The sequence below is a fragment of the Phocoena sinus genome, chromosome 9, assembly GCF_008692025.1.
Source record: "Phocoena sinus isolate mPhoSin1 chromosome 9, mPhoSin1.pri, whole genome shotgun sequence".
Classification (NCBI taxonomy): Eukaryota; Metazoa; Chordata; class Mammalia; order Artiodactyla; family Phocoenidae; genus Phocoena; species Phocoena sinus.
This window is the reverse complement of record NC_045771.1, coordinates 76,626,701-76,649,085: the sequence shown is the minus strand read 5'-3', so window position 1 is coordinate 76,649,085 and position 22,385 is coordinate 76,626,701. Positions and strand designations below refer to the sequence as shown.

The 22,385-nt window shown below is 37.2% G+C and overlaps 1 protein-coding gene and 1 pseudogene across 3 annotated transcripts in view; one reads left to right on the top strand and one right to left on the bottom strand.

The window, feature by feature from the left end:
- Positions 1-22,385, top strand: part of RUNDC3B (RUN domain containing 3B) — a 155,615-nt gene that overhangs the window by 27,846 nt on the left and 105,384 nt on the right. The window lies entirely within an intron of this gene.
- LOC116758986 lies at positions 10,734-12,211 on the bottom strand (annotated as a pseudogene).

Sequence of the window (22,385 nt, the reverse complement as noted above, 5' to 3'; positions counted from 1 at the left end):
TCTTCATCATTCACTTTAGAGATAGATGAGGTGGCTATAAAATTGAAATTCTACTTCTGGGAAGATAAAGTGAACATACTTTCCCCTATTTCTCCCACTTACTATAACCCAAAACCCTGGACCTATAAAACACAAGACTCTGAAAGGTAGGGAGAAGAAGTCTAGGGACTTCAGGACCTTAAGAATGGCATGGTGGTGGGTTTCTTGGATTTTCTGGTTGCTTTATATCTGACACTGAGTACTGGATAAGCCAGTAGCTTGCAGACATCAACAAGCGCATGTACACACACACAAACACGCAGTCTGACAAGGACCTGCTCTTTCTAGCGAAAGGACCAGGAATAGAACAGCCTGGCAAGACAGAACACTTTTAGACAGTATCTGTTCTAGTTTAGTCAAATACCACAGAAAAAGTGTGGCACTACCCCTAGCCAGGCCTGAAGAGGCTGAATGGAGAACCTAGAAGTCCACCCTCATGAGATTGTAACAGGGTACCTCAACACCACCACAGTGTGGTATCAAGAAAGACCAAGCAGAGAGCTGGCACTTCTTCCCTTTTCGGTGGTTGTGAGCCTTCTCTTCCCACCTACCCCCACAGTGTGTCAGTGGAGAGCCTGGACTTTCCTCCCCACCCAGCAGTAATGAGGTTGTGTCAGAAGAGGTGTATTGGAGAGTTATATCTTTGACCATCACCCAGCAGGTGACAAGGCTGCCCTCAGTGCATTGTCAGTCAGCCTGTACTCCCACCTCCACCCAGCGGTAATGAGGACCCCTCCTTCAAGTGTCAGTGAAGGCCAACCGGGAAACTTGGACTTCTCCCTCCACTCGCCAGTAATGAAATGTGGTGCCCTCCACCCTCCGACCTTCCCCTGATGGAGCAGTGTCATAGAAAGCCAGTTAAAACAGAAGGTTTAGGGACTTCCCTGATGATGCAGTCGTTAAGAATCTGCCTGCCAATGCAGGGCACATGGGTTCAATCCCTGCTCCGGGAGGATCCCACACGCTGCGGAAGCTCGTGTGCCACAAGTACTGAGCCTGTGCTCTAGGGCCTGTGAGCCACAACTCCTGAGCCTGCTTGCCCCAACTACTGAAGCCCACGCACATAGAGCCCATGCTCTGCAACAAGAGAAGCCACTGCAATGAGAAGCCTGCGCACCACAACAAAGAGTGGCCCCCGCTCTCCACAACTAGAGAAAGCCTGCATGAAGCAATGAAGACCCAACGCAGCCAAAAATAAATAAATTAATTATTTAAAACAAACAAATAAATAGAAGGTTTAAATAAGGTCATAGTCTCATAACATAGTATGAACATATCCAGCTTTCATTTGAAGATCACTTTTCATACCAAGAACCAGGAAGATCACAAGTTGCGTAACAAAAGACAATAGATGTCAACACTGAAATGATAAAAGGTGGTAGAATTACTGACAAAGATCACAAATCAGTCATGATAAAAATGCTTCACTGAGCAATTCCAAAGACACTTGAAACAAGTGAAAATGTAGAAAACCTCAGCAAAGAAATAGAAGGTAAAAAGAAGAAGCAAATGGAACTTTTGATATGGAAAAGTACAAAACTAAATTAAAAAGCTCAGTGGATAGGTTCAACAGGAAAATGGAGGGGAAAGAAGAAAGAATCAGTGAACTGGAAGACAAAACAATAGAAATTTCCTAATCAAATAACAGAGACTCAAAATAATCTAAAATTAGAAATAAGAGACTGAAAAAAAAAAAAAAAGAAAGAAAGCCTCAGGGATCTGTGGGACCATAACAAAAGATCTAAAATTGCTGTCGTCAGAGTCCTCAAAGGAGAGGTGAAAGAGGAAAAGACTGAAAATGTACTCAAAGAAATAATGGCTGAAATTTTCTCAAATTTGGCAAGAGAGGTAAACATACAGATTCAAGAACCTAAGTGGATCACCGAGTAAATCCAAAGAAATACATGCCACAGCACATTATAATTAAACTTTTTAGAAATAAAGACAGAGAAAATGTTGAAAAGTAGCCAGAGGGAAATGATACCTTGTCTATAAGGGAAAAACGATTTGAATGATAGCAGATTTCCTATTAGAAACCATGGAAGCATTTCTGTCAACTGCTGAAAGTAAAATGTCCACACAGAATCCTATATCCAGCAGAATTAACCTTCGGTAATAAAGGGAATATCTAGACATTCTCAGATGATGGAAAACTAAGCCAGCAGACTTACTCTAAAACTGTGGCTAAAGAACCCTCTTTAAGCAGGAGTGAGTCATAAAAGAAGGAACTTTTAAAAGGAAGGAAGAACATGGTAAACAAGAATGTGGGTAAATACAACAGGCTTTCCATTTTATTTTGTAGTTTTCTGTTTCCTCTGGTTTTGGTTTCTCTGTTTCCTTTTTCCTATTTTCCTGTGAGTTACTTGAAAATTTTTTAGAATTCCATTTTTATTCATCTCTAGTCTTTTTGAGTGTATTTCTTTGTGTATACTTTTTAGTGGTTGCTCTAGGTATTACATTATATATACATAACTTGTCACAGTCTGTTAGTGTCATCATTTTCCAGACTGAAATTTAAAAACCTTACCTTTCTTCATAGACATTACTCTCCCCCATTTATAATTGTTTTAGATATTTCCCCTACATACATTTAGAATTAGTGTTATAATTTTTGTTTCCACCATCAAATTTAATTTAGAAAACTCAAGAGGAAAAGGCATGTCTGTTGTTTCAGGTTGCTGCTTTGTCCAGCACACAGTCTGGGATAGACAAGGCAAAGGGACTTAACTGCTGTGTCATTTCTTGAGTTCCAGGGTCTCTAGACAATCTTCCTTTTATTCTCCACCTTCAGAATCTTCTTACGTTTTCTTTTGCATATAATATCCAGGGTTTTTGGTTGTATTTAACCGGAGGAGAGTACATCTACTTTATCTTTTCCAGAACCAGCAGTCTCCTTTAATTTTGTAATGTGAAGAATTGCATCAATAGTTTTTCTAATGTTAATTCATGCATATATACTTGGGAAAAATCTAACTTGAACCTCGTGTATTGTTTTAGTATACTTTATTTAGGATTTAGTTTTGATTCTGAGTTTATGAGCAAAATTTATCATTTTTCTGTTTGGTACTTGTTTTGGTTTTTGTTATCAAGATTATATCACCTCATTAAACAAATGAAGGTGCTTTATCTTTTATTATTCTTCGGAAGGATTTTGCATGAGCTTGGAATCGTCTGTTAGGGAGAATTTGCCAATAAAAACTGGGTCAAGCAGGGCGGGGTGGTGTGCATGCACAAGTGCACTTTAACAGCTAATTTACCTTCTTTAATGCTTATAGGTCTGTTTAGGTTGTTGATTTCTCTATTCTATGTTCTGTTCTACAGTTGTCAATTTCTTCTATATCCTCTTAATTATTTACTCTCTAGTGAGTTGCCATTTTTCATTTCAGTGTGACACACTTAAAGTAGATGAATTCAACTGTGAATGGTTCAAAAAAGTCAAAGCTCACTGAAGAGATCTAAAGATAAGTCACATATTCATCCTTATGGCATTGTTAAAAGCTAAGATTCTGCTTGTTAGAAAAAACCCACTCCCTACCCTCATTGTTTGCCAGCTGTCCCCCTCCTCTGAAGGATATGGTATACAGTTGTTCTATCAATATCCATGGAGGATTGGTTCCTGGACCCCCTGGATACCAAAATCCGCAGATGCGCAAGTCCCTTATATAAAGTGGTGTAGCATTTGCATATAACCTACGCACATCCTCCCATAGAGTTTGAATCATCTCTAGATTACTTGTAATACTTAATACAATGTAAATGCTATGTAGATAATTGCCAGCACCTGGCAAATTCAAGTTTTGCTTTTTGGAACTGTCTGGAATTAAAAAAATTTTTTCTTCCATTCATGGTTGGTTGAATCCGTGGATGCAGAGGGCCATCTGCATTTAATTCAGTCTGCTGTTAAAGAACGAAACAAAAGCTCCATTACTGAATACTTGGTATTATTTTCTACACAGATGTCCCCTTTTGCGTCCCTAATATTGATTATTAGTTATTTTCTCTTTTTTCATGAGCACTATTGCCAGAGATTTGTTCATTTTATTAGTCTTTCAAATAATTAATGTTTGGCTTTGTTGATTTCCTTCTCTCCAAATACTGCTTTGGTTACATATACAAGTTTGGATATGTATTATGTTTACTAATATTCATTTTTAAGTAATTTCTACTTTTCATGATTATTTCTTCTTTGGCTTAGTGTTATTTGGAAGTTTAGTTTTAATGTTTTTGAAAATAGGAGCTTTTAGCTTTTCATTTTTACTTCTATGTTAATTGAATTATGGTCAGAGAATTTGTTCTGTATGGCAGATTTTTTTGGACTTTGTAAGATTTGCTTAATGGCCTCGTTTATGATTAGTTTTAATAAATGTTCCATATTGAGAAGAATGTGTATTCTCTAACTGTTGATTACGTTTTTCAAATGCTAGTCACATTTTTGTCAGTTTGATCTGTTAATAACCTAGAAATTTTGAACTATTTTATTATTCTGATGGATTTATCAGGTTATTCTGGTAGATATGTCTCTTTTTGCTGTCTGTATTTTGAGTCTATTTGATGCATTCAGTTTTAGGGTTTTTGTAAATTCCCTTATTTTCTGTTTATTTTTCATTTTTGGCCTCTTAAGTATTTCTGTGGGGTTTTTCGTATGCTTGCTATGTTTAAAAGTGTATCTATTATATTTTATCCAGCATTTCTAATTTCCTTTTGTTTTGTGTTGGGAGGAAAGATTTTCCTATAATTAAATGTTTCCCACTTTAAAGACAAATTCTTGCTACTGCTAAAGAGAGTTCTAAAACTTTCTCTTCTTTTCTTTGAAAATTATCATTGCCCTTTGTTGTTGATTTGAGTGAACAGTTAAACTTAATGGTCAAAGTGTATAATGTTGAGGTAAAACAAGTCTGGCACCAATAGTAAGTATTCATTATTTCCTTTTAGATAGTTTCTATTGTCATGTAATTAAAAAATTTTTTTAATTAAAAAATACTCAGGTGTATATATCTGTATATTATATATCACAATGCTGTAGTAATATATAATCACTACATTATATTCATATTTAGGTAATACAGTATATAATGTATTATATATATTTTTAAGTTTAGATCCTTTTTCCTATTTCCCTTTTTATACATAAATTCACCCATTTCCATCCTCTAGCCCTGGCTTTTAAATACTTTTTTGTTCCTGTAGATATAAGGTTTTTTTCTACTTGACATTGAGGTCTATTTCTGGTTATTACCCACTGAAACTATTACTTGAGTAACCATTTTAATTTCCACTTCAGTGGCGCTCTTCTGTTTCCTCTTTATTCCCTTCTAGCCAGTTCCTAATAAGCTTTTCCTATAGGTGGATTTTCTCCTTCCTCTTCTATGTATTACTGCGTTCTAAACTCTCCATTTCAATTTTCTTAGCTCTGGAAATTTTCCTAAGAAAACTTGCCTGATTTTTCTACTGTATCCTTTTTCAGACAGCATGGGTTCTGTTTATCTTATGTCTTTTAGTATGCCGTACACTTTACCATACTATAGCCTTCAAAAAGTTAACTCAACTTATGATGCTAGAGAAGGTGGAGTAATTCCACTACTACTCTAACTCTCTGTCTTAGCATGCTTGGGCTGACAGGACAAAATGCCACAGACTGGGTGGCTTAAACAACATAAATTTATTTCTCACGGTTCTGGAACTTGGCAAGTCCAAGACCAAGGTGCTGGCTGATTGAGATTCTGGTGAGAGCTCTTTTCCTGGCTTGTAGATGGTTGCCTTCTTGCTGTGTCCTCAGACGGCAGAGAGAAAGAGAATGAGAGTGCTTTGTGGTGTCCCTTCTTATAAGGACACTAATCCTACAGGATCAGGACCCTACCCTTATGACCTCATTTAACATTAATTGCCTCCTTACAGGCCCTATCTCCACATATAGTCACATTGGGTGTTAGGGTTTCAACATAAGACTTTGGGGGGAATCAGTTCAGCCCACAGCAGTCTTCTACCGATTGCAGTTAAAAACTCTGGACAGAATGCAAAAAGCAACTACTTATATACTTTGGAAAGTAAACAATAGCAGCCAGGTTGGGGAGAGAGATCAAAATTGGAAGAAGAACCATCATAGGAATGAGTGTCCTTTGTATTTTTTTCCCTCCTATATCCTCAGCCTTAACCTGAGGGGCCCTTTGTCTTTAATTGTGCTATGGATGCAGACAGCAAAGACTCCAACAGTAACCTTCTCTTTCTGGCCAGAGTATCTGGAAAAGGTCCCTCTGTGAGCCAGAGAGTATTGAGGCTTCCCATTTTTTCTCTTTTTTCTTGCTGCTTTCCCCCAAGAGCAGCTTGAGTTGCCCAGGATTGTGCTGTAGTGTGAGAGGTTAAAACTCTAAAACTTTTTATTTACATTAATGTTGCAGGAAAAGGAAGGATCTGGGGGCTGGAGTCTATCAGGGAAGAGAGCCCTGGAAAGGGGAATGCCCTAATTCTGTATGTAATGACCAGCATAAGTTCTGGCCTCACACGCAAGAATGTGAGGACTGAGCTAGGATACAAACCACCACCCAAATCCCAGAGCGGCATATATATCGGTAAGGCCCAAAGAAGCATAGCTCAGGCTTTACAAACTGAACTTAAATTGTAACCACTGCCCACATAAAGCAAGAAAGAACTTGGCTCTCTGAATCTAACTGGGTCGATTGCCTACCAGATAACCCAAAACAAAACAAAAATCAGCATACTTTAGGGATTTTAATAGGATTTAGAGTCTCAAGATAATATTTAAAACATCCAGTATAAAACTTAAAGTTACTTCGTATATAAAGAACCAGGAAAATATGACCAGTTGTCAGAGGAAAAGACAATCAAAGATGCCAATCCCGAGATAAGTTATCAGGCAAAGATGTTAAATCAACCATTAAAACCATGCTCCATGATGTAAGGTAAATATTCTTGAAATGAATAGAAAGATAGAAGTTCTGAATTGAGAAATAAAAACCTCATAAAGGACCACGTGGAAATTTCAGAACATAAAAGCAAAATATCTGAAATAAAACATTTACTAGGTGGGGTTCTATAGCAGAGTGGAGATAATAGAGCTGTGTATGAATTTGAAAATAGATCAATAGAAATTATCCAAACTGAAGAACCAGAGCCTCAGGGACCTGTTGGACAATAGCAGAAGATATAATGTTTGCATCATTGGAATCCCAGAAGGAGAGGGGCAAGAGATTGGTGCAGAAAATACGTTAAAAAAAAATAAAGCTATAAGTTCCTGGATCTGGGAAAGGAATAAACTTATTGGTCCAAGAAGCTTAGCAAACTTCTGAAAAGGTAAACTCAAAGTTAAGCACTCCGAGATACATCATAACTAAACTTCTGAAAATAAAAGATAGAAAATCTCGAAAGCAGACAGAGAAATATAGTACATTATGTACAGGGAGGAACAATTCAAATGACTATAGGTTTTTCATCAGGAACCGCAGAAGAGAGTGGAAGAACATCTTAAAATTCTGAAAGCAAAGAACTGCCAACTCAGAATTCTGTATGCAGTGAAAACATACCTCAGAGATGAAGGCAAAATAAAGAAATACTCAGATGAAGGAAAAGTAAGAATTGTTACTAGTAGACCTGGTCTAAAAGAAGTGCTAACTAAAGTTCTTCAGACTAAAAGGAGATGATACCAAGGAAACTTAGAACTTTGTGAATGAGGAAAGAGCAACAGAAATGGTAAATATCTGAGAAAATATAGCAGATTTTTTTCCTTCAAGATTTTTAAAATATAACTGTTGAAAGCAAAAATTACAGCATTTCTTGAGAGGTTTCAGTGTTTGCATATATAATGTAAATGACATTTAAAACAAAGAGGGGAAAGTAAAGGGACCTATGTGGTCATATATTTTACTTGAAATGGTAAAATATTAACTCTAAGTAGACTGTTAAAGGTTAGCTTTTTTTTAATTGGAGTATAGTTGATTTACAATGTTGTGTTAGTTTCAGGTGTACAGCAAAGTGAATGTTATATGTATACATATATCCGTTCTTTTCCCATATAGGTTATTACAGAATATTGAGTCGAGTTCCCTGTGCTATACAGTAGGTCCTTATTATCTGTTTTATATATAGTAGTGTGTTTATGTTAATCCCGATCTCCTAATTTATCACTTCCCCCGACACTTCCCCTTTTGTACCATAAGTTTGATTTCAAGATCTGTGAGTCTGTTTCTGTTTTGTGAATAAGCTCACTTGTATTTTTTATTAGATTCCACATATAAGTGATATCATATGATATTTGTCTTTTTCTGTCTGATTTACTTCACGTAGTATGATAATCTCTAGGTCCATCCATGTTGCTGCAAATAGCGTTATTTTGTTCTTTTTTATGCCTGAGTAATATTCCATTGTATATATGTACTACATCTTCTTTATCCGTTTCTCTGTCAGTGGACATTTAGGTTACTTCCATGTCTTGACTATTGTAAATAGGGCTGCAGTGAACACTGGGGTGCATGTTATCTTTTCGAATTACGGTTTTCTCTGGGTAGATGCCCAGGAGTGGGATTGCTGGATCATATGGTAGTTCTATTTTTAGTTTTTTAAGGAACCCCCATACTGTTCTCCATAGTGATTGTACCAACTTACATTCCCACCAACAGTGTAGAGAGTTCTCTTTTCTCCACACCCTCTCCAGCATTTATTGTTTGTAGATTTTTTGATGATGGTCATTCTGACTGGTGTGAGGTGATACCTCATTGTAGTTTTTTTTTTTTAAGGTATTTAAAATTATTTATTTATTTATTATTTTTGGCTACATTAGGTCTTTGTTGCTGTGCGCGGGCTTTCTCTAGTTGCGGTGAGCAGGGGCTACTCTTTGTTGCGGTGCATGGGCTTCTCATTGTGGTGGCTTCTCTTGTTGTAGAGTATGGGCTCTAGGCGCCCGGGCTTCAGGAGTTGTGGCTCCTGGGCTCTAGAGCACAGGCTCAGTAGTTGTGGCGCATGGGCTTAGTTTCTCCATGGCACGTGGGATCTTCCCGGACCAGGGCTCGAACCTGTGTCCCCTGCGTTGGCAGGCGGATTCTTAATCACTGCGCCACCAGGGAAGCCCCTTATTGTAGTTTTGATTTGCATTTCTCTGATAATTAGTGATGTTGAGCATCTTTTCACGTGCTTTTTGGCCATCTGTATGTCTTCTTTGGAGAAACGTCTATTTAGATCTTCCACTTATTTTTTGATTGAGTTGTTTGTTTTTATATTGAGCTGCATGAATGTATTTTGTATATTTTGGAGATTAATCCCTTGTAGGTCGCTTTATTTGCAAATATTTTCTCCCATTTTGTGGGTTGTCTTTTCATTTTGTTTATGGTTTCCTTTGCTGTGCAAAAGTTCTTAAGTTTAATTAGGTCACATTTGTTTTTTAGTTTTTTTTTATTATAAAAGTCAGTTTATTTTCCCTTTCTGTGTTTTGTATTTTCCCTTTTTGTCAGTAATGAGCAATTAACTGATTGGGAATCTGCTTGATTAAATAAATTAGCAAGTTCATAAACACACCACATTTAAGAATATAGAGCAAGAGGTTGAAAAATATTCCGTAACCCAATGCAAATTAGGCAGTCCTCAAAATTGAACGTTTTTTGCCTGTTAATTTCCATAATTTAAAATATATATACAGTATGACCTTAAAATATTGATAATTAGTAAAAAATCCACAGCTTTGAAGACATATATTCTACAAACTTCTAAAGAATAGATACCTAGATATGCCTCAGGCCTTAGTAATCCATTAATGTGATTCAGTGTCACATACTTAACGCTTACAGGGCCAAAAGGTCTTTCTTCTTTCTCTAATTCTAGTCTTCAGCTGAGGTAACGCAAGGAACCCGGTTGTGACACAGATCAATCCTCTGAAAATAGGGCTAAGCCAATTACCTTCCTAGTGGATCCTAAAGTTCCCAGAGAACAAATCTGGGGTTGAGTACTTTGGTTGTAAGTTACACACTGGAATGTTCACAGTTGAGGTACATTATGGTCCTTGAAAGGAAGACTAAAGACTTCCAGGAGTCAAAGGGAATTCTGAATGAAGACGGAGGAGAGCAAGTTGGCAATCATTTGAAGGTATTTCTGCTTCTGGAGCTGAATGACTTTACAGCAGATACAGAGTGAGAGCCAATCAGCATGCAGTGTGATTTTTTCCCCCACTGTGGTTAACAAAGGGATTCTCTGTCCAAGGCATGCTTACACTGGACCTGGCTGGAGTGCTTTATCCGGATTTGACGCGTCAGAGATGAGCCACTCTCTGCAAACTCGTGACCAAGCAAAATGCAACGATCCTTTCTATTCGTGGAGCATGTCGTTGGTACAAACCATGCATGAATGCCTCGTGGTCACTTGGCTTTCCAGGCTGGAGAGCTAGGGTCTGAGTCCAATACAGCATTTACGGTTAAAAGGATAAACCTTCACAGGCCACCAAAGACACTGGCAGATTCATAGGCCATTCAGTACATTCAGGAAACAACAGCAATAAAAATCATTAATTATTCCTGTAGTGTAGAAAAACAGCCCAGCCTTCACTTTGGCCAGCATCTGCGGTGGCTGACACTGTTGAAAGAGGCCTGACAGTCTGAGGTTATGTTGGAGCTCTTAAGACAACCCCAAAATAAGGTGAATGAAAAGGAATAGTCCTGATGTGTCTCCTATTTTTCTTGTTCTTTTGTGGGCACTGGTCACTCACTCAATATGCGAGCTTGTCGTCCTTGCATAAGATAGCATATTTCCCTCACTATTAATGGTGAAATAAATAGAACTGTGCAAATTGTCATAAGAATGAAAAAGTAGAAAACCCACGTCCATCCTGGGTTATCCTGGATCAAAGACACTAAATACTGGCTCACTGCAGCTCCAGTGCTCCCAGTTCCATCAGCTATTCTGTGATGATTGCCAAAGCCTCACTGCTCCCTTGGATCAGCTCTTGATGACCCAGGTCCTCAGAAATAGCAGAGCTGATCATATTAGAAGGTCCACCAATAAAAAATCCTGTGACAGCCGTCAGAAGTGCATTGATAGACTTATTGTTTGGAGAATGACTACATCCAACGAGGGACCCGACTGCCAGAAGCAGACTGAGAGCTAACACCGGGGCTCTCTTCTGTAGCACATAAGAGATGAAGCCTTGCAGAGTTCCACCTGTAATTCCTCCAACATTGTATCAAATGGACAGCTTGTCGGCTTCAGCCTCCTTCCATCCGAAGTTATTACTCGGATAAAAGGGCAACCAGAAGAAGAAGGAGTAATTCACTAACTTCAAGCAGGCACAGGCCAGTGAATATGCTATAACTCCGGGAAGGCAACAAGCTTGGTAAAACCTTATCGCCTTGACTTGGGTAACAGACTTGCCTTCTTGGATTGGATAATTAGGATCAGCTTCATCTTCATTTTCAGCACCATTAATTAATGGCCTGTGCAAATCTTCTTCAAAATCTTCTGCCTCAATACCTGGGAGACCAGTTTCTTTGGGTGACACCAGGAGTCTAAAGAAGATGATGATCCCACCAGCAAACTGCACAGCTGCTGTCACCACAAAGCCATACTCATAACCATACTGCAGAACAGAAGAAGCTAGACACCGTCCCAAAATATTGCCCACTGAGGCACAGGCACTCCAGAGACCAAAAACAACTCCTTGTCCAGCTTTCCCAAACCATTTGCGCATAACAGTAACCACACAGGGCCAACCAGTGGACTGCAGCAGGCCATTCACGATCCACAGGCTGCAGTACAGCCCCTTGTTGTAGAAATGCAGCCATTCTGTGAGAGTACCAGAGACAAACACCACTAATGCAGAGGAGCACATGCCAAAAGACAGAACCCATCACAAATTAAGCTGATCCCCGACGATACTGCTGATGGAAAGGCCCACAGCGTAGGAGAGGAAAACGGTGTCGAGTGTTCCGAGGAAAAGAATGGCTTCCTCTGCACTGGGAAACAAAAGATTGCTGCTCCAGATCTCTACAGGCAGTTCAGTTGACTTGTTAAAAGCACTTGGGGTCCACTGCTTAGAGATACTGACTTTGACATTGCTAAGTGTTTTTCTTGATGCATGGAGCAATGAGTAACTGAAGAAGGTGAGCAGGAACATGAGCACATGATGATGGCTGAACCGGGAGAGCAAAGTTCCTCTTTGAAAAATATTTGGCCAGGCCATGTTCCTCCTGACCTTCCTTCTCACCTTGACCTTAAAGTCTGGATAATGAATGGTTTACATCGTTTCTTCTTTCCGAGTCCTGCAGTAGTCGTCGTGCTCCAGCCGGCTGCTCTGCTCACTCCACTGCGCCTGCAACCCCGCCACTCACATGTTTGTTTTTGTTTTCATTTTCATTACTCTAGGAGGTAGATCCAAAAAGATATTGCTGTGATCTATGTCAAAGAGTGTTCCAACTGATTTCCTCTAAGACTTTTATAGTATCTGGCCTCACATTTAGGTCTTTGATCCATTTTGAGTTTATTTTTGTGTATGGTGTTAGGGAGTGTTCTAATTTCATTCTTTTACATGTAGCTCTCTAGTTTTCCCAGCACCACTTATTGAAGAGACTCTCTTTTCTCCATTATAAAGTCTTGCCTCCTTTATCAAAGATAAGGTGACCATAGGTGTGTGGATTTATCTTTGGACTTCCAGCATTGTACATTGATCTATATTTCTGTTTTTTGTGCCAGTACCTTACTGTGTTGATTACTGTAGGTTTGTAGTATAGTCTGAAGTTAGCTGATTCCACCAGCTACGTTTTTCTTTCTCAAGATTGCTTTGGCTATTCAGGGTCTTTTGTGTTTCCATACAAACTGTAAAATTTTTAGTTCTAGTTCTGTGAACAATACCATTGGTAATCTGATACAGATTGCATTGCATCTGTAGATTGCTTAGGGTAGTATAGTCATTTTCACAATATTCTTCGAATCCAAGAACATGGTATATCTCTCCATCTGTTTGTGTCATCTTTGATTTCTTTCATCAGCATCTTACAGTTTTCTGAATACAAGTCTTTTGCCTCCTTAGGTAGGTTTATTACTAGGTTTTTTTATTCTTCTTGATGCAGTGGTATACGATATTTGTTTTTCTCTTTCTGACTTCAGATGCATTGGTAAATGGGATTGTTTCCTTAATTTCTCTTTCTGATCATTCATTGTTAGTATATAGGAATGCAGGAGATTTATGTGTATTAATTTTGTATCCTGCAACTTTACCAAATTCATTGAGGAGCTCTAGTAGTGTTCTGGTAGCATCTTTAGGATTTTCTATTTATAGTATCATGTCATCTGCAGACACTGACAGTTTTATTTCTTCTTTCCCAGTGTGGATTCCTTTTATTTCTTTTTCTTCTCTGATTGCTGTGGCTAGGACTTCCAAAATTATGATGAATAAAAATGACAAGAGTGGACATCCTTGTCTTGTTGCTGATCTTAGAGGAAATGGTTTCAGTTTTTCACCATTGAGAATGATGTTAGCTGTGAGTTTGTTGTATATGGCCTTTATTATGTTGAGGTAGGTTCCCTCTATGCCCACTTTCTGGAGAGCTTTTATCATAAATGGATGTTGAATTTTGTCAGAAGCTTTTTCTGCATCTATTGATATGATCATATGGTTTTTATTCTTCAGTTTGTCAATGTGGTGTATCACATTGTTTGATTTGTGTATATTGAAAAATCCTTCCATCCCTGGGATAAATCCCACTTGACCATGGTGTATGATCCTTTTACTGTATTGTTGGATTTGGTTTGCTAGTATTTTGTTGAGGATTTTTGCATCTATGTTCATCAGTGATAGTGGCCTGTAATTTTCTTTTTTTGTGGTATCTTTGTCTGATTTTGGTATCAGGGTGATGGTGGCCTCATAGAGTGAGCTTGGGAGTGTTCCTTCCTCTGCAATTTTTTGGAAGAGTTTGAGAAGGATGGGTGTTAGCTCTTCTCTGAATGTTTGATAGAATTCACTTGTGAAGCCATCTGGTCCTGGACTTTTGTTTGTTGGAAGATTTTTAATCACAGTTTCAATTTCATTACTTGTGATTGATATGTTCATATTTTCTATTTCTTTCTGGCTCAGTCTTGGAAGGTTGTATGTTCCTAAGAATTTGTCCATGTCTTCTAGGCTGTCTGTTTTATTGGTATATAGTTGCTTGTAGTAGTCTCTAACGATCCTTTGCATTTCTGTGGTGTCATTGGTAACTTCTCCTTTTTCGTTTCTAATTTTGTTGATTTGAGCCCCCTCCTTTGTTTTCCTTGATGAGTCTGGCTAAAGGTTTATCAATTTTGTTTATCTTTTCAAAGAATGAGCTTTTAGTTTCATTGATCTTTTCTATTGTTTTCTGTGTCTCTATTTCATTTATTTCTGCTCTGTTCTATTTTATTTCTTTTACTAACTTTGGGTTTTGTTTGTTCTTACTTCTCTAGTTGTTTTAGGTGTGAGTTTAGGTTGTTTATTTGAGATTTTTCCTGTTTCCTGAGGTAAGACTTTATTGCTATAAACTTCCCTCTTAGAACTGCTTTTGCCAGGAGCCATAAGTTTTGGATCATCGTGTGTTCATTGTCATTTGTCTGTAGGTATTTTAAAAATTTTATTTATTGTATTTATTTTATTTTTGTCTATGTTAGGTCTTTGTTGTTGTATGCGGGCTTTCTCTAGTTGTGGCAAGTGGGGGCTGCTCTCTGTTGCGGTGCACGGGCTTCTCATTGCGGTGGCTTCTCTTGTTGCGGAGCATGGGCTGTAGGCACATGGGCTTCAGTAGTTGTGGCATGTGAGCTCAGTAATTGTGGCTTGCGGGCTCTAGAGCGCAGGCTCAGTAGTTGTGGCGCATAGGCTTAGTTGCTCTGCAGCATGTGGTATCTTGCTGGACCAGGGCTCAAACCCGTGTCCTCTTCATTGGTAGGTGGATTCTTAACCACTATGCCACCAGAGGAGCCCTCTCTAGGTATTTCTTAATATCCTCTTTGATTTCTTCAGTGATCCATTGGTTGTTTAGTAACATACTGTTTAGCCTCCATGTGTTTGTGCTTTTTACAGTTTTTTTCTTGTAATTGATTTCTAATTTCACAGCATTGTGGTCAGAAAAGATGCTTGGTATGATTTCAACTTTCTTAAATTTACCAAGCCTTGATTTGTGACCCAAGATGTGATCTATCCTGGAGAATGTTCCATGTGCATCTGAGAAGAAAGTGTATTCTGCTTTTGGATGGAATGTTCTATAAATATCAGTTAAGTCCATTGATGTAATGTGTCATTTAAGGCCTATGTTTCCGTATTGATTTTCTGTATGGATGATCTGTCCATTGGTGTAAATGGGTTGTTAAAATCCCCCACTATTGCTGTGTTACTGTTGATTTCCCCTTTTATGGCTGTTAGCTGGTAAAATCCCCCACTATTGTTGTGTTACTGTTGATTTCCCCTTTTATGGCGTTAGCATTTGCCTTATATATTGAGGTGCTCCTATATTGGTTGCATATATATTTACAATTGTTATAACTTCTTCTTGGACTGATCCTGTAACCATTATATAGTGTCCTTCCTTGTCTCTGTAACACCTTTATTTTAATATTTTAAAGTCTCTTTTGTCTGATACAAGTATTGCTACTCTTTCTTGTGATTTCCATTAACATGGAATACCTTTTTCCATCCCCTCACTTTCAGTCTCTGTGTGTCTCTAGATGTGAAGTGGGTGGCTTGAGAGCATATATACGGGTCTTGTTTTTGTATCCATTCAGCTAGTCTGTGTATTTTGGTTGAAGCATTTAATCCATTTACATTTAAGGTAATTATTGATAGGTATGTTGCTATTGCCATTTTCTTAATTGTTTTGGATTTGTTTCTGTAGGTCTTTTTTCTTCTGTTCCTCTTTTTGTTCTCTTGTGATCTGATGATGGTCTTTAGTGTTGTGTTTGGGTGGGTTTTTTTTGTGTGTATGTATCTATTGTAGTTTTTTGGTTTGCAGTTCCCGTGAGGTTTTGATATAGCGGTCTATATATATACAAGGTTGTTTTAAGTTGCTGGTCTCTTAATTTCAAAGGCATGTCCCATTTCCTGCATTTGTACTCTCCTCTTATCATGGCTGTTGGTTTTGATATCATATTTGTGTGTGGATGATTTCCTACTTTTACTGTATGGCTGCCTCTACTGGTGAGCTTTCACATTTGTGATTTTCTTGTTTCTAGTTATGGCCTCTTTTTTTTTTTTTCCTGCCTACAGAAGTTCCTTTAGCATTTGTTCTAAAGCTGGTTTGATAGTGCTGAATTCTCTTAGCTTTTGCTTGTCTATAAAGCTTTTGATTTCTCTATCGAATCTGAATGAGAGCCTTGCTGGGTAGAGTTTTCTTGGTTGTCGGTTTTTCCCTTTTAGCACTTTAAATATATCATGCCACTCCCTTCTGGCCTGGAGAGTTCCTGCTGAAAAATAAGCTGTTAACTTTATAGGGATTCCCTTGTATGTTATTTGTTGCTTTTCTCATGTTGCTTTTAATATTTTTCTTTGTGTTTAATTTTTGTCACTTTAATTAACATGTGTCCTGGTGTGTTCCTCCTTGGGTTTATCCTGTATGGGACTCTCTGCACTTCCTGGACCTGAGTGTTTCCTTTCTCACTTTAGGCAAGTTTTTGGCTATAATCTCTTCAAATATTTTCTCAGGCCCACTCTCTTTCTCTTCTCCTTTTGGGACCCCTGTAATGCAAATGTTGGTGCTTTTAATGTTGTCCCAAAAGTCTCAAAGGTTAGGTTTTACATTGTAATCCCTAAAGCAATGACTGTAGAACAGCTAAGAGATCCAGTAAAAATCCAATAGATAAATTAAAATGGAATGCAGAAAATATTAAAATTACCCAAAGAAGGCAGGGGGAATAAAGGATAAATGGAAAACAATGAAATGGTAGACCTAAATCCAATTGTATTATTAATTACATTGAATATAAATCATCTAGACACACCAATTAAAAGAGATTGTTTGGATTAAAAAATGTTAATTTTAAAAAAAAACGTTTAATATAGTGATACAGATAGTTTAAAAGTAAAAGATATAAAAAGATATTTTTATAAAACAGAGCTTTAGGGCTTCCCTGGTAGCGCAGTGGTTGAGAGTCCACCTGCCGATGCAGGGGACACGGTACGTGCCCCGGTCCAGGAAGATCCCACATGCCGCGGAGCGGCTGGGCCCGTGAGCCATGGCCACTGAGCCTGCGCGTCCGGAGCCTGTGCTCTGCAGTGGGAGCAGGCCACAACAGTGAGAGGCCCACGTACCACAAAAAAACAAAAAAAACCCCCAGAGTTTCAAAAAGCAAAAGCTGGTAGAACTGACTGGAGATTAAAGACAGAAAAATCCACAGTTGTACTTATCAACTACAGCACTCTTCTCATGATAATCAGTAGGTCAAGTAGACAGAATATCAATAATACAAGAGATCTGAACAGCATTGTTAACCAACTGACTTAATTGACATTAATAAAACACTCCACCCAGTAACAGCAGGTTGTATGTTCTTTTCAAGGGCAAATGGGACATTGAAAAATACCTTATTCTGAGCCATAACACCAACCTTAACACATTTGAAAGAATTCAAAATATGTTCTCTGACTGTAACAGACCTAAACTAGAAATTGAGAACAGAAAGATCTGAAAAATCACCAAATATTTGGGAATTAAAGAAAAATTGTAAGTAACTCATGGGTCAAAGAGGAAGTCTCAAGGAAAATTAGCAAGTATTTTGAACTAAATGAAAAATGAAATGCATCATATCCAAGTTTATGGGATGCAGTTAAAGCAGTGCTTAGAGGCATATTTAAGTCATTAAAAGCTTATGTTAGAAAAGAAGAAAGGTTTAAAGTTAATAAGCTAAGATTCCACCTTAAGAAACTAGAAAAATGAGAAAACTAAACCCAAAGCAAGTGGAAAGAACAAAACAATAAAGATAAAAGCAGAAATTGGTAAAATTAAAAACAGTAGATAAAACCAATCGTGTGAAAGGCTGTTTTTTTTTAAACATCAATAAAATTCATAAACCTCTAGTTAGAGTGACCAAGAAAAAGAGAAGACGCAAGTTACCAGTATCAGGAATGAAAGTAGACATATCATTATAGACCCTATATTCAAAGGATAAGTAAATTCTATGAACAGCTCTTAACATAAATTTGACTTGGATGAAATGGACCAATTTCTTCAAAGACAAATCCTAACAAGAGTTACAAAGAAATAGATAAGTTGACTAGGCCTATATCTATTAAAGAGATTGAACAGGTAGTTGAAAACCTTCCAACAAATGAAACTCCAGGCCTTCATGGTTTTACTGTTGATTGTGACCAATGACTTAAGAAAGAAATAATAATAATCCCACTCAATCTTTACCAGAAAATAGGAGGGAAGAGAATATTTCCCACTTCATCTTATGAGGTCAGCATTAGCCTGATGCAAAACTAGACAAAATATTACAAGGAAAGGAAACTGTATACCACTACCCCTCATGGAAATAGATACTGGAATCCTCAATTAAATATTAACAAATCAAGCCCTGGAATGCAAGGACATTTCAGTATTTGAAAATCAGTTCATGTATTTCATTTTATTAACAGACTAAAAGCATTAATTCATGATAAAACTACTCCGTAAACTAGGTATGAGAAGAGAACTTCCTTAAATGGTCTTAGTGCATTTGGATTACTTTAACAGAATACCATAGACTGGATGGCTTATAAACAACAGAAATTTGCTGTGTCTTCACATGGTGGAAGGAGTGAGGGCTCTTTCTCGGTCTCTTTTATAAGGCCCTAATCCCATTCATGAGGGCTTATGATGTGATAACCTCCTCAGCGCCCCACTTCCAAATACCATCATCTTGGGGATTAGGTTTCAATACTGGGGAGACACAAACATTCAGTAGCAGGCATCTACAGATGTCTACAGCAGGGTTTCTCAACCTTAGTACTATTGACATTTTAGACGAGATAATTCCTCTAAAACTCAACATTGTTAAGATGTCTGTATTGATCGATAGATTCAATGCACTTTCATGATCTTAGCAGGTTTTTTTGTAGATATCAAGCAGATTCTATAAATGGCTAAACAAAGTAAGTAGAAAAGGCAAAACAATTTCACAAGGGAAGAACAAAGTTGGACACTCAAGCTCTCTGATTTCAAGATGGTCAGGATACAATGATTAAAAGAGTGTGTTATTGGTGAAAGCTTTTACATATAGATCAGTGGAATGGAACAGAGTCCAGAAATAGAGGCACACAAATATGCTTGATTGGTTTTGGCTAAGATGAAAAGGCAATTCACTGGTGAATTGATAATCTTTTTCAGCAAATGGTGCTGGAACAATGGGATTACTGTATGCAAAAAATGAACTATGAGTCTTACCTCACACCACATACAAGAATTAATTCAAAATGGATCATAGACTAAATGTAAAAGTATAAAAACCTTAAGAATATAAAACATCTTTGTTACATTCAATTAGGCAAACAGATTTTAGATAAAACAATAGAAGCATAATCCATAAAAGCAAAAAATAATGAAGTGTTGACCTCATCAAAATTAATAACTTTTGTCTTCCAGAAGACATTGTTAAGAGAGTAAGACAAGCCATAGGCTGGGAGAAAATAGTTGCAAATCACATATTTGACAAAGGGCTTGTGTCCAGGATATCTCAAGAACTATAAACATGTAATATTATGAAAAGAACTAACCCAATTTAAAAATGGGCAAAAGGTTCGAACAGATACTTCACCAGTGAAAATACACAAACGGCAAGGAAACACATGAAAATGTGCTCAATATCATTAGGTACTTGGGAAGTGCAATTAAAACCACAATCAGGCCCTACTGCATACCTATACCAAGTTCTAGTGGGGATGTGGAGAAATTGGAACTCTCATGTGTTACTGGTGGGAATGCAGAATAGTTTCCCAGAAATCTCACTCCTTTACTCAAGAGAAATGGAAACTTATCTTTACACAAAGACCTGTTCATAGCAGCCTTATTCATAATCACTAAAAACTGGAAACAGCCCAAATGTCCTTTATGTGATGACTAGATAAACCAACTGTTATATATCCATACAATGGACAAAGTGAGCAATAAAAGGAAAAACTTCTTTCTACACACAACAACCTGCGTGAATCTTAAATGTATTATGCTAAGTGAGAGAAGTGAAACTCTTAAGGTTAGATACTGTATGCTTCCATTTATATGACATTCTAGAGAAAGCTGAACTATTGTATCAGACTTCTCTGGTTATCAGGGGTTAGAGTTTGGGGGTGTTGATTATATAGTGTCAGCATGAAGGAGGTTTTTTGGATGGTTGGAACTGTTATGTGTCTTATGGACATGGTCACATGACTGCTTGCATTTAAAAAAAATCATAGAACTGTATACCAACGGTAAATTTACTGTAGGTTAAAATATATATTTATAACTCCCTCAAATTTTATCACTTTCCATTAAAACATATTAAAATGGCGAGGATCCCGCTCTTTCATTGTAATACTTAAAATTACCCCTTATTGATCCCGACTTACTTTAGGAAGTTGAGTAGTTTTTCATAAAGCACAGTAGAAGGAAACCCCAAGGAAAATTCCTTTACTATCAGCCCTTCACATGTTTCTTGGCTAAATGTAACTCACTTTTCCTCTGCTTTGGAAATGAGTCATAGTGTGAGTTCCCTATACTTTTTCTGGAGCAGATGCTTTAAATTTGACATTGTACGAATGCCCTCCTCTTCTTTCCGTTTTCCCCTAATCTTTTCCACACATACACACCCTATTCTCTTTATCCCATTCATTCTCTTATTTAGCAGTCCATGTAGGCCCTGTGCTAGGGGATGGGATACGAAGATTAATCAGGCATGCTTTCACATGAAACTCAGTTTTGGAGGGCAAAGGGAGGATACATTAAGAAATAAGGATGTATAATAGTGTCGTTGAGTCATAGTAGAACTATTAATGAGGGTGATGTAGTGCAAAAGGATGAATAATCCTTTCTGCTTGGATGGGTCAGGGAAGGCTCCACACAAGAAAGGGGTATAAAAGTACCTCAAATAAAAATTAAAATTTCATTTTTTATGGGAGATTGAAAAAAATAAAAATAAATTGTAAAAAAAGAACGACATAATGGCATTTGCAGCAACATGGATGCAGCAAGAAATTATCATACTAAATTAAGTCAGAAAGAGAAAGACAAATACCATATGATATCACTTATGTGTGGAATTTAAAATATGATACAAATGAACTTATCTATGAATCAGAAACAGACTCACAGACATAGAGGACAGTCTTGTGGTTGCCAAGGGGGAGAGCATTGGGGAGGGGATGGAGTGGGAGTTTGGGGTTAGCAGATGTAAGCTATTATATAGAGAATGGATAAACAACAAGGTCCTGCTGTACAGCACAGGGAACTGTATTCAATATCCTATGATAAACCATAATAGAAAAGAATATTAAAAAAAGAATGTATGTATGTATAACTGAATCACTTTGCTGTACAGCAGAAATTAACACAATATTGTAAATCAACTATATTTCAATTTAAAAAAAGAAGCTCGTTAATCATTCTTTTAAAAAATTTGTTAAACTTATTTTCAAGGAAAATGTTATATTTATGTCTATTCACCATCTCTGGACACTAGGAAAATGTTATGTCTATTCACCATCTCTGGATGCTACTTTGGTAAATGCTGTGAAATAAAGTCTGCTTCCTGTAAAAAAAAAAAAAATCTTGCCCACACATACTGAATTCTTTGTTGATTAAATTACTCTAATCTCCCTTAAAAATGTTAAGCATAAGATATATGTAAATATCAAGAAGGATATCACTTTTCTGGAAGAAAGAACATTTGAAATATTCCAGTCCACCAAAAAACTAATCAAGATAGTGGTATAAAATATCTCAACAATCATTTACACATAGAGTTAACAGTCATTAAAATGCTTATAAAATACAGCAAATGTCTAAAATAAAATTTCATTTTTTAAAATGTCATCTGTGACTTTGATTATAGTAGTGTATTGTAGACCAGACAGTTTAAGAAAAATATGAAATTTAGCAGTAAAGTGATCAGAAACAATCTTGAAGAAAAAAGGAAACAATCTTGTAAACTTCAGCTAGGTGGTATGGGGATGGGATACAGTAGCGAATTTTGTAAAGGTTACATGGAAAATAACTGATTAAAATGAAAAATCTTCTGAGTATCGTAGAGGACTAAAGCCTATCAATTAGCAATACACTACTAATTGAAGAAAAAATGACCAAATATAATGACATACTATTGAATATATCAAATTTCCTATGAATTAATCTGCTAATTATACTTACTAACATTGGGCTTGCTGACTCACATTCAGTTTAGATTTT